The sequence below is a fragment of the Ruditapes philippinarum genome, unplaced genomic scaffold (assembly GCF_026571515.1).
Source record: "Ruditapes philippinarum isolate M1 unplaced genomic scaffold, ASM2657151v2 ctg9858_1_1_1_1, whole genome shotgun sequence".
NCBI lineage: Eukaryota > Metazoa > Mollusca > Bivalvia > Venerida > Veneridae > Ruditapes > Ruditapes philippinarum.
The window spans coordinates 21,153-31,183 of NW_026860951.1; the positions used below are offsets into that span (position 1 = coordinate 21,153).

At 31.4% G+C, this 10,031-nt stretch overlaps 1 long non-coding RNA gene across 1 annotated transcript; it reads right to left on the reverse strand.

Annotated features, from left to right (window-relative positions):
- Positions 1 to 2,341: 2,341 nt before the first annotated feature.
- Positions 2,342 to 9,599, reverse strand: LOC132714011 (uncharacterized). Its single transcript, XR_009623510.1, has 3 exons — positions 9,468 to 9,599; positions 3,694 to 3,777; positions 2,342 to 3,344 (listed from the first exon to the last, which is right to left on the reverse strand). It is a non-coding gene; the product is annotated as an uncharacterized LOC132714011 (long non-coding RNA).
- Positions 9,600 to 10,031: the final 432 nt, after the last annotated feature.

Here is a 10,031-nt window from a genome sequence, read left to right on the forward strand (position 1 = left end):
GTATCTCTATGTATGTTTTGTCTCAGAAAGTTAAACATGAGCTCTTTTTGTTATTTATGATATTTTGTTCTGGATTGTGTAAGAGGATGAAAAATGTTTGGGTACTGCAAAAGATTTAAGAACAGTTATTTTTTTCCAAAAATATTTAGTTTCCACCTTTTCCATTTGTGCAAACACTCCGAATTATTTAAATTTAAGTATTAAATTAGCATTAAGCATGTCGTTATTGTTATAAGTGAAAGTTTTATTGCGTGCTAGCTTTTTCAGATGTCCAGTTAAATTCATTGTCATTGCAGAAATTGATTTTGTGTATTTCTTAAACATCAAAGGTTTAAAAGAGTGTATTTATCTTTATTCAATTTTAGATTTCATATATATGAAATTTTTAAATGCTGCCATTAGCATTAGAACTCCATTAGTTATATAAAGCATGCATCGTCGGTACGAAGTGTTTGTTAAAGTTCGATGCTAACGATCATTTTGCTTTTAATAGATTCATCTCTTATTCTGCCCGTAATGTTTTCCCATTATACGTTTTAGTTAGCGTGGTCATTAAATGAGACTTTTTCTTGTATTGATGATTTTATTTTATTTTTCAGTATCTAAAAGTAACGAATTGTTAAGTTTAAAATATCACGGACCTTGTTACATTGTATAAGTTTATATAAATCATAACAATAGAATGGTCTGAATTATTACCAGTTTTTATTTGCAAGACTGTCAATTGATTGAGAGCACAAATTCTTCTTAGACAGTCAAACCAGCACAATATTGCCGAGTTATTATTAGAATGCCATGAAAAATGTTTTCATTCTAAAACATCACAAAAATCAAATATATCAATTAATTCATTTACCTTTTTAGTTCGCTTGTATGTTCGTTAAATTGTGTCACTTTTCCAGTTTAGTTTGTCTAAAGAATGATTAAAAACAGTACCAAAATCTCCGCCAACAAGTAGTATTTCGTCACTAAATTTATATAGATTTGTTTCTAATATATTGAAAAAATTGATATCGTCGTTATTTGGCGCATAAATGTTGAATATATTTATCAACTTTTCCTCGATTTCTTGTTTAATTCGTTGCATTCTGACCATAATAATGTCTTGATATTCTAAATTTTTACAATCACAAGACGTATTAATAAAAATGATGACTTCTGAGCTGTAGTACTATTTCCGCTTAAGTAAGATTTTCCGCTTGGACGACCAATTTTCTGTATCATCAGTGTTTCGGTTATAATGTACTTCTTGCATTAATACTACTGCGAACTTCTGTTGGTCAATAAGCCAACACAGAACTCGGTCACGTTTGTTTGTCGATGCTAATCCGTTTACATTAAATGTACATGTAACATTGTTGTATTTTTTGTTCTACTAAATGAAACGCAAATAGTTAGTAAGTATGACTTCTTTACATAGATCAAATAATGCTTATATTTCCCCCGTAGACTAGGGGTATATCCCAAAGGAATTGCCACAGAAATAAGATGCTTACGGCTATTTTTATTTTCGAATCGAGCAATATTTGTCTAGGAAATGATGTCGAAAATGACGTCACGACCACATGGTATTGCTACGCTATTGATACAGGAAAAAGTTATGGAACGGACAAGATTTCACCTCTATGTGTGACATAGACCTTGAGGCTAAAGGTAAGGTCTTGTACATGACAAACCGATTTGTTATGCTTAACATTACAACCAAAACATCAAAATCCATTGATGCATGAAAGAGTTGTATGCGGGACAAGATATCGACCATCTGACCTTTGACCTCTAAGCGTGATATTGACCTTGGAACTAACGGTCTAGGTCTTATGCATGTTTCACTTCATTATCATGCTGAACCTTTTTGTCAAATTGTTTAATTAAAAAAAAACATGAAAGATAAATTAACCGGGCATGATTTGTAACTGCTGACATTTGGCCACTAAGTGCGCATAGACCTTGGAGCTAGAGGTTTTAGTCTTGTGCATGATACACTAATTCATATGCTTAACATTACTTCCATATTCTCTACAAATCCCCTGATGCACGAAACTAGCAGTCAATGTCTTATGAATTAAACACCGTTTTATAATTAAAATTGTTTCAAAAACCCTTAAATACATGAAAGACAATTTTCGAAAACCCGCGTTACTGGATACAAACGGTGATGTAGAACATCAAATAATTTAACTTCAGGAAATTATACAGTTAGTTATTCACATTAGATTATATTGTTTAAAACATACTAATCATATTTATTATATAATAAGTACCCACACAAACATGAGTGGAAACTAGATAAGAAACATTTATGAAGAAGAGGAAGAAGAAGAGGAAGAAGAAGAAGAAGAAGAAGAAGAAAATAATTCTTTATTTTAAAATCCACATATAAACAACAACAGTCTGGTTTAGGCTAATGAGCCCTTGACCTGACACAAAATATAACTACAACATTCTGAGCAATACAATGCATTACACAATACAATGACGGACATTTAATGATAAATTACTCACTTCCAACATACATACATACATACATACATACATACATACATACATACATACATACATTTTAGTATTTGACAAATTGTCTTGTATCGAAAACGAAAGTACATGACGAATGTGACGCATACAAGGCATTTATAATATAAACGATAATCAAGATTTGTTTATTATAAAACAAAAGACATATTACGGCTAGACTTTATTTGAATCACTTAAAAACATAGGTTAATATTTATTATTTCGATCCTAACGAATTTTTTAATGGTAGATATTTAAAAGAGAAAAAAAGAAGAAAATACAAGTAATACTAAAATACTTGAATCACCCATTCATTAATCCCGACATAACGTTATGCCATAACTTTGTATTTCGAACTTATTGCAAAACACTCGTAAAGAAATCACAATGATATCTCTCAAGATAATAATTATGTTATCTTAGAAAATATTTTGGCTAATTAACAACCATATGAATATATTGAAGATAGTGTTATCCATGTGCAAACATACAAGTGTTATCCATTTGCAAATATAAACACACAAGTATGACAAAAATGAAATTTAAAAGAGTTTAGCGTTTGGTGGAACGACCTTATTATTTTGGTTTTAAACCGATTGGATCCAGTGGTGGAGTTGCAGGTCGTGGAGGTGGACTTTCTGGCAACTCAATTTTTTTGACAGGTGAATATGATGTATGTACCACATGAACTTCTTTTTTCGAATCATCTGAAGACTCATGTTTAGAATGATAGGTATTACTCTGGTTATCAGACGTGCTACTAGGAAAAGCAGCTTGAACGACTTCTGTAATCTTAGAAGAACTATTGCTCCCTCTGTTTCCCATTTTAGAAACTGAAGATACAGAAAACATTATTTTGTTACTTTAAGTTACAAACAAAATCAACAACAGACAAAACCAAACAAAAACAAACAAACAAAAACAACGCTGATTATAATAATACAAACAATACAATCTAATCACACATAACTTCGTCATATGGCCTATTATCAGAGTTACTGTTTTAAGAGTAGAGCTACATAGCGTTTTACATAGAGATCAAAATTTACGTTTATAAAAACAATATCCTCACATACCTGTTTTTATGATTACAAAATGTGTATAGATAAAGAATGGTAAACTCATTTTTTAACATTAATAAGCAAACAAGTATCAATATTAAGATAAATGCATATTATTTACCTTCTACTAAATATGAATGCAAGCAGTCTGCCAGTCACGATTAATTGGAGAATAAACAGAACGGTATCACAAATATCGCCACCTCTGCAAATAGTGAAGTGACTGTTATATAAAAGAGGTAGTTATTATGTCATTTTTGATATAAACTAAGAATATTGCAATTCGCTTTCTAAGTGCATTATAAATACATTTGTATTCAAAAATGTTCTCCTTATAAGATTTCAACTGTGTTAAGCATATGCGTATAAAATATAGTTACGTTTCAACTTTAGTGTTAAATAAAAGAATTATTAAATGAATGAAACTTTTGAATTCTAAGAAAAAGAATAAAAACACAAACGTGAAATACAAACGTAATCGTATTTTACAACAAATGTGTTTTGTTCAAAGAAGACTGGTTAATGTCTTCTTTTTACTATCGTTAATGACCTTTTTGCAGGTCTATTTCAATATCTCCTCCGAAATCTTTACATTTATTTATTCACATTTATTATCTTTTAGATATGTCAAAAGCATGATCACATGAAACGTTGCATTTAATTGTAACAACGGTTCAATCGTTTGCTATATCATATACCTTTATTTTCAATCGATCAACCTGCTTACAACCGTTATGTTACAACAGTCCGAATGTATTTGTTCAACCCTTTTCGTTATCGTTTTAAATGTTTGTTTTTTTCCAAAAACATGGATGACCGTTTGAAAAATTGGAATATTCCATTATTTTTTGTCTCTGCTGCCCACATTTTTGTAACATATGCAATACAGATTACTCGGTCAATTTAGGAACATTCTGAAACCCTAAAACACCTTTAATTTTTGTTTGAAACTGATTAAAGCGTTTGTGGATGTGGCTTTTTACAAATAAATGAGAAAATGTAAATCAATTGATGAACTTGTTGCATGTGCATTGATTGCCATGTGACCACATTGCAGTGTTAACAAACAATATGGTCACATGGTTATTTACAGAATAAACTCCTCTCATAGTTCAAATTTGAATTTTTTCTATCATTTGTTATGAAATTTTAGGAACCTTTTTCTTCATACAATTTTAAATTTCTTATCTAGACTGATAGATTAATAATTTAGCTTCATTTAGGATTTCTTTCATTGTTAATAAACATTTATAAACATCGCATTTAAAAATTAAAAATAAATCTCTCCTAAGCTGAATACAGTTTCAAATTATATGGGAAACTACCCACCAGCATTTACCTCCCTTTTTATACATAGATTGGGTCTTCAAAGAACAAGTGATCTTTGTTGAATACTGCCTAAGCCGGTGCTAAGGGAAAGTAACTTGCACTTTCCATTTTCGTTCATAAACAGGCTCAATCAAACAATTTGTTCAAAGTTTGCCTTTAGTGTCAAAATTGGCCCAAACCAGAGACATAAATAACAGAGATAGGCAACTTCTTGGCCAGTAAAGATATCACGCGTGCTTGCTTAATCTTAAAACTTGTAGCAAGTAAAACTTATGAAGCAGATATCAAAATCAGTAAAGTAATACATTTTATGAAAGCTTATGCATTTGTCTATGACTGCAGGTAAAAACATTTACAATTCCCATTTAAATAATTGACACATTTGTTTTTAAAGAGAAATGAACTACTTATTAATTGATTCTTGTCTATTCTTGTTTGGTGTACATTTATAAAATTTGGACCATGTTCACACAATAGGATATCGCAGAATTGCAAAATGCTTCCAATTAGTTTTTTGTCGACTCAAAGAAAAAATATTTTTTCATTAATAATGTAGCACACCAAAGATTGGCTTAAGTATTTGAAATGATTTTAAAACACGTTTAGAGTTTTACTATCTTAGTTAAGCCTGAAAACGGGTAAAATTTTGTTTGCAAGTTTGGGAGGAAAAAAATATTTTCCCGTTTTTAAGACTAAACTAGGCAGTAAATTTTAACGTTTAAAAAAATAATATCAAGTACTAAAGCCAGTCTTTAGTGCGCTTATTATATTTTGAAATTCAAATAATAAAACATATTTTACTTTCGATTGGAAGCATTTTGCAGGTGCAAGATAACGTAACTTATCCTATTTTCACAGTTTTACATGTAAAATTGTACTTTGGTATCAGCTAACTAATCTTTTAATGTACAACTATGATGTTATGACCATGTGCACACAGTTTTAAATGTAATATTGAACTTTGGTATTACCCTACCTAGATTTTGATGACCTTTTTGATTTTTTACATACAGCAATGAGATTTTGACCATTTGCACTACTTCAGTGTGTAAAACTGAAAATTTATATAAAATGAACTAAATATTACCTAGTGACCTTCTTTCTAATTTTGATGTACAGCTATTAAATTAGGACCATGTATACAGTATAAATAAAAATCAACATATTTTACATGAAGCATCGTGTAGAAACCAATATTGTTCCAATCCTTGTTACAAGAAAAGCATTGATGCAAAGCATCAAAGGGCGTCCAAGCAAGAAATAAGAAAGTGAAGATGAACTAGTAGACATATGATGTAAAGATATTCTTATAAACTTTTCAATTGTTAATTGGTTTTTACCAAAATGAACGGACGGAAGACATTGTTCATTATGAACTTTGATTGGCAACGGATATACATGTATACAATCATTTATCATCCATACCCATGTGTAACGCATGATCAACACCACACTTGTGGAATTGTCCCTTATTATGTATTCGCTATTAGCGAAGACCCCCTCTTAAGGTATCTGTTCACATTTAGTAAAAATATGACACTGGTTATATTACCATGTCATGTTGAGCATTATTGTTTATTATACAATAACTGTAATATCTATTTTAATAACAAAAAAATTAATACAGATTTTATGAATATTGTTTTCCTCTCTCTTTTTGTGTTTTTATGTGCTATTTTAATACTGAGTTTTTTTACGTTTACTATTCTTTTTTTATTAAAATTGTAAAATAAATTTTAAGAATTCAAATGACCGACGATTATAAGTCAAAACTTTACTGGAAAAAGTCAGTAAATTATGGTTAATCTTTCAATATATAATATTATTTATTCTTAAACCATGTACATGTACATTTGTATTTTTCTTAATCATTTTTAAATTATCATTCAAAATCAAATAATTAATAAAATCTAATTTGTTACTTTGAATAATTCACCGGCATCTTTACTAAACACGAATAACAAATAAAATAAAATGTTTCAAAGTTAATAGAGTCATATTAAAACCATAAAAATGTACCTTTTTTCACAATTATTGTACATATTTATAGTTTATATCTCGTATAGATGAAATGAAACATGCTATTGTTGTTGTTGTTGCTTTTTTTTTGAATTGTATGTTTATGTATAATAATAATCAATATATTTGAGAGTTGATCTATGTTTATTAATTATTGTAACCAAACTAAGTGACAAACATTCATTTTGGAAAAAAGCTTATTTATCTGTAAAATATTTGTTCTGTTCTGTAACGATATCAAACATCTACTCCAAAAACCGGGAGAGATCGGACAATCAACGTGTGATACTTTTCGCCGGTCACTAGTATCACGGTCAAAATAGACCGGGAGAGACCGGAATTACTGATAGGAGTACATCCCTCTATAAATAGATTTTCGGAATATTTAGGTCATCAACTCATCATTCTATTTTAATATACCATGATAACCCACTGTGTACTACAAAATGATAAATAAAAAACCGAAGAGACGGAAAAGGTTATTGCATTTGAAAATGAAAAGGTTATTGCATTTGAAAATGTTTGCATTGCGAAATCCTCCAGTTCGCTATTCATTGTAACATATCGCGACATTTAATTAATAATCAAGCACCCTCGGTATGATCGGAATGATCGGCTTTTATCATGACCGACTTAAAGGCTCGAGAAGTTGCTGTCGCCCTTTCACAAAATCTGATTTCGTTCCATAAAGGGGCGCCGCGCTTCGGCGCGGACGCCAATAACACTAGATTTCACTTCTTTTACACAAATAACAGTCTGTCCTCAAGTGAGCGCTTTTTGGCCAATGGCTCCCTTGCTTTTTTGTTTTTGTTTTTAAGTTTTGTCTTAGTTTAAGTCTTATTCCATATTGGTGAGTTTCAACAATGTTTATATACTTATGTAAAGAGTGTTTATACCATCGTTGAACCTGCCTTTCCGAACATTTTATTTCCATATAGGAGAAAACATTCATATCTAGTTATATACAAATTTAAGATAACCATGTTCAAGAAAGAAAAATCAAGTTATAATTTGTATACGCCCGTTTCAAAAACGGGTCGTATTAAAGATTCCCCCCTGGCGGGCGGCGTTCAATTTTGTTCGGAGCATATCTCCTAAAAGCATGGAGGAATTTTAATGAAACTTCATAGAAATGTGAATCACTGTGAGAAGACGTGTCGCGCGCATAAACCAATTTCTAGGTCAAAGGTCAAGGTCATATTAAGAGGTCATTGAAAAACGCTTGTCCGGAGCAAAACTTCTACATTCACAGAGGGATTTCAAAATAACTTGCACAAATGTTCACCTCTGTGAGGCGGAGAGTCGCGTGCAAAATGTTGGTCCCTGCGGCCAAGGTCAAAGTTCAAATATAAAATATGAAAATGTGTATTCGGACCATTAAGTAGGGATTGAAACACAAATGGTCATTATCATAACTTCTCGTGTGAAACATGTAATTTATATTAATATATGCAATGTCAAGGTCACTAAAGATGATAAAATATAGAAATTATGTCCACAGCATATCTCCTCCACGCATGGCGAGATTCTAATGAAACTTCATATAAATGTTCACCACTATGAGAATCGGTGTCACGTGCATGAACTAGGTCTCCAGGTCACTTGAGATGATAAAATATCCAGATATTTTCCGGAAATTGCCCAGAGCATATCTCCTATTTGAATATCTATGATGCCCACATCTCTCTCAAAAGCTTTTATGATGGGCGTATTTTGCGACAATATTGCCCTTGTTGATAATGTTAAAAAACACTGAATTTTCATGCTAATCAGTAAACATACATGAAAGCTGTTGGTTGGGTTGTAAGATGGGATGGTAAATCATCAAAACAAAACTAAAGGAATACCAAAATGCCTAAGAGCTGTAAATACATATTCTTCAAATCTTATTTATCACGCTTTTACTATTAAGGGTAGTTTTACTCCATGCCTCTTTGCTGTGCTTCACCACCTTTTTTAAAGCGGTTTCACTGTTTGAAAAGAGTAAAAAATGAGGACAGATACTCACAGATTTGGGTCTTCAACTCTCAACAGCAGTAGACTTGAAAAGACAGCAAGACACGAAGACAATAAATAATTATTTCACCAGTGAAAATACTTGTTTATTTGTTTTACCACTGCCAGGCAACAGCATTTTTGAACTGTCAATTGCATTTTTAGCCATACACAACCACGTCCCGCATTCACCCCCACGTATGCTTAAGTACTCCCTGTTACACTGAAAAGTGGATGTGTGAACCCAATGTTAACTAGGGGACACACATCCTTGTTGATCTTAAGTCTCGTATTTTACACCAAGTTGCGTTTAAATTTGTAACTTTTAAAAACATTGACATTTTTAATATTAATGCATGGACAGATACTCTTAACAACATTAGTATCAATAAAAGTACTGACATGAAATACAACGTCTATAAGGCACACAAGGAACATCTTGGTCCATATACACATGTTAATTCTAATGGTAGAAATAATTTTTTATACAGATAAAACTGCTCATTGCCAGCTTATACAAATAGAAAAGCAAATTATTTTAAAAGAACTTACAGATGCCAACAACTTCGTTTTGAAATGAAGTATATGCTATCTCTTCTATATTTGCGTATCTTCTAATCTGTCTTAAAAATGGTTAACATTTCAACACTGCGACAAAGAATGAAATACTTCCGCGTTCTTATCAGTCATTACGTTGGTGTCAGACTGATATCAATCGATTGTTATCAAAATTCCATTTTATTTAGTACCGCTCATTGTTTTCTCGTGGACCGTAACTTGCAATTACAAGTATCGTCCATGAATAGGCTCAGTCAAATAGAGCCTGCAACATTTTCAATGTTATTGTCTTGGACCTTCTTTAGGGATTCTATTTTCCCCATTTAGTGTTTAAAAACGGTACAGACCAGACATGCTACTGGTCATTATTTTCCGTTGACTTATTAGAACTCGGTCCCGTCAATTTTCGCCTTTTATAGTAAATCTGTCACATTGGGAGAATATCGGAGGGCGGATAATCTGTAATAGTTTCAGTTTACGTGTGTACCGGGAAAAAAGATAGTGACATTAATTTTCGTGGATTAATTGATATTCACATATCAATCACAGCCTTTTTTG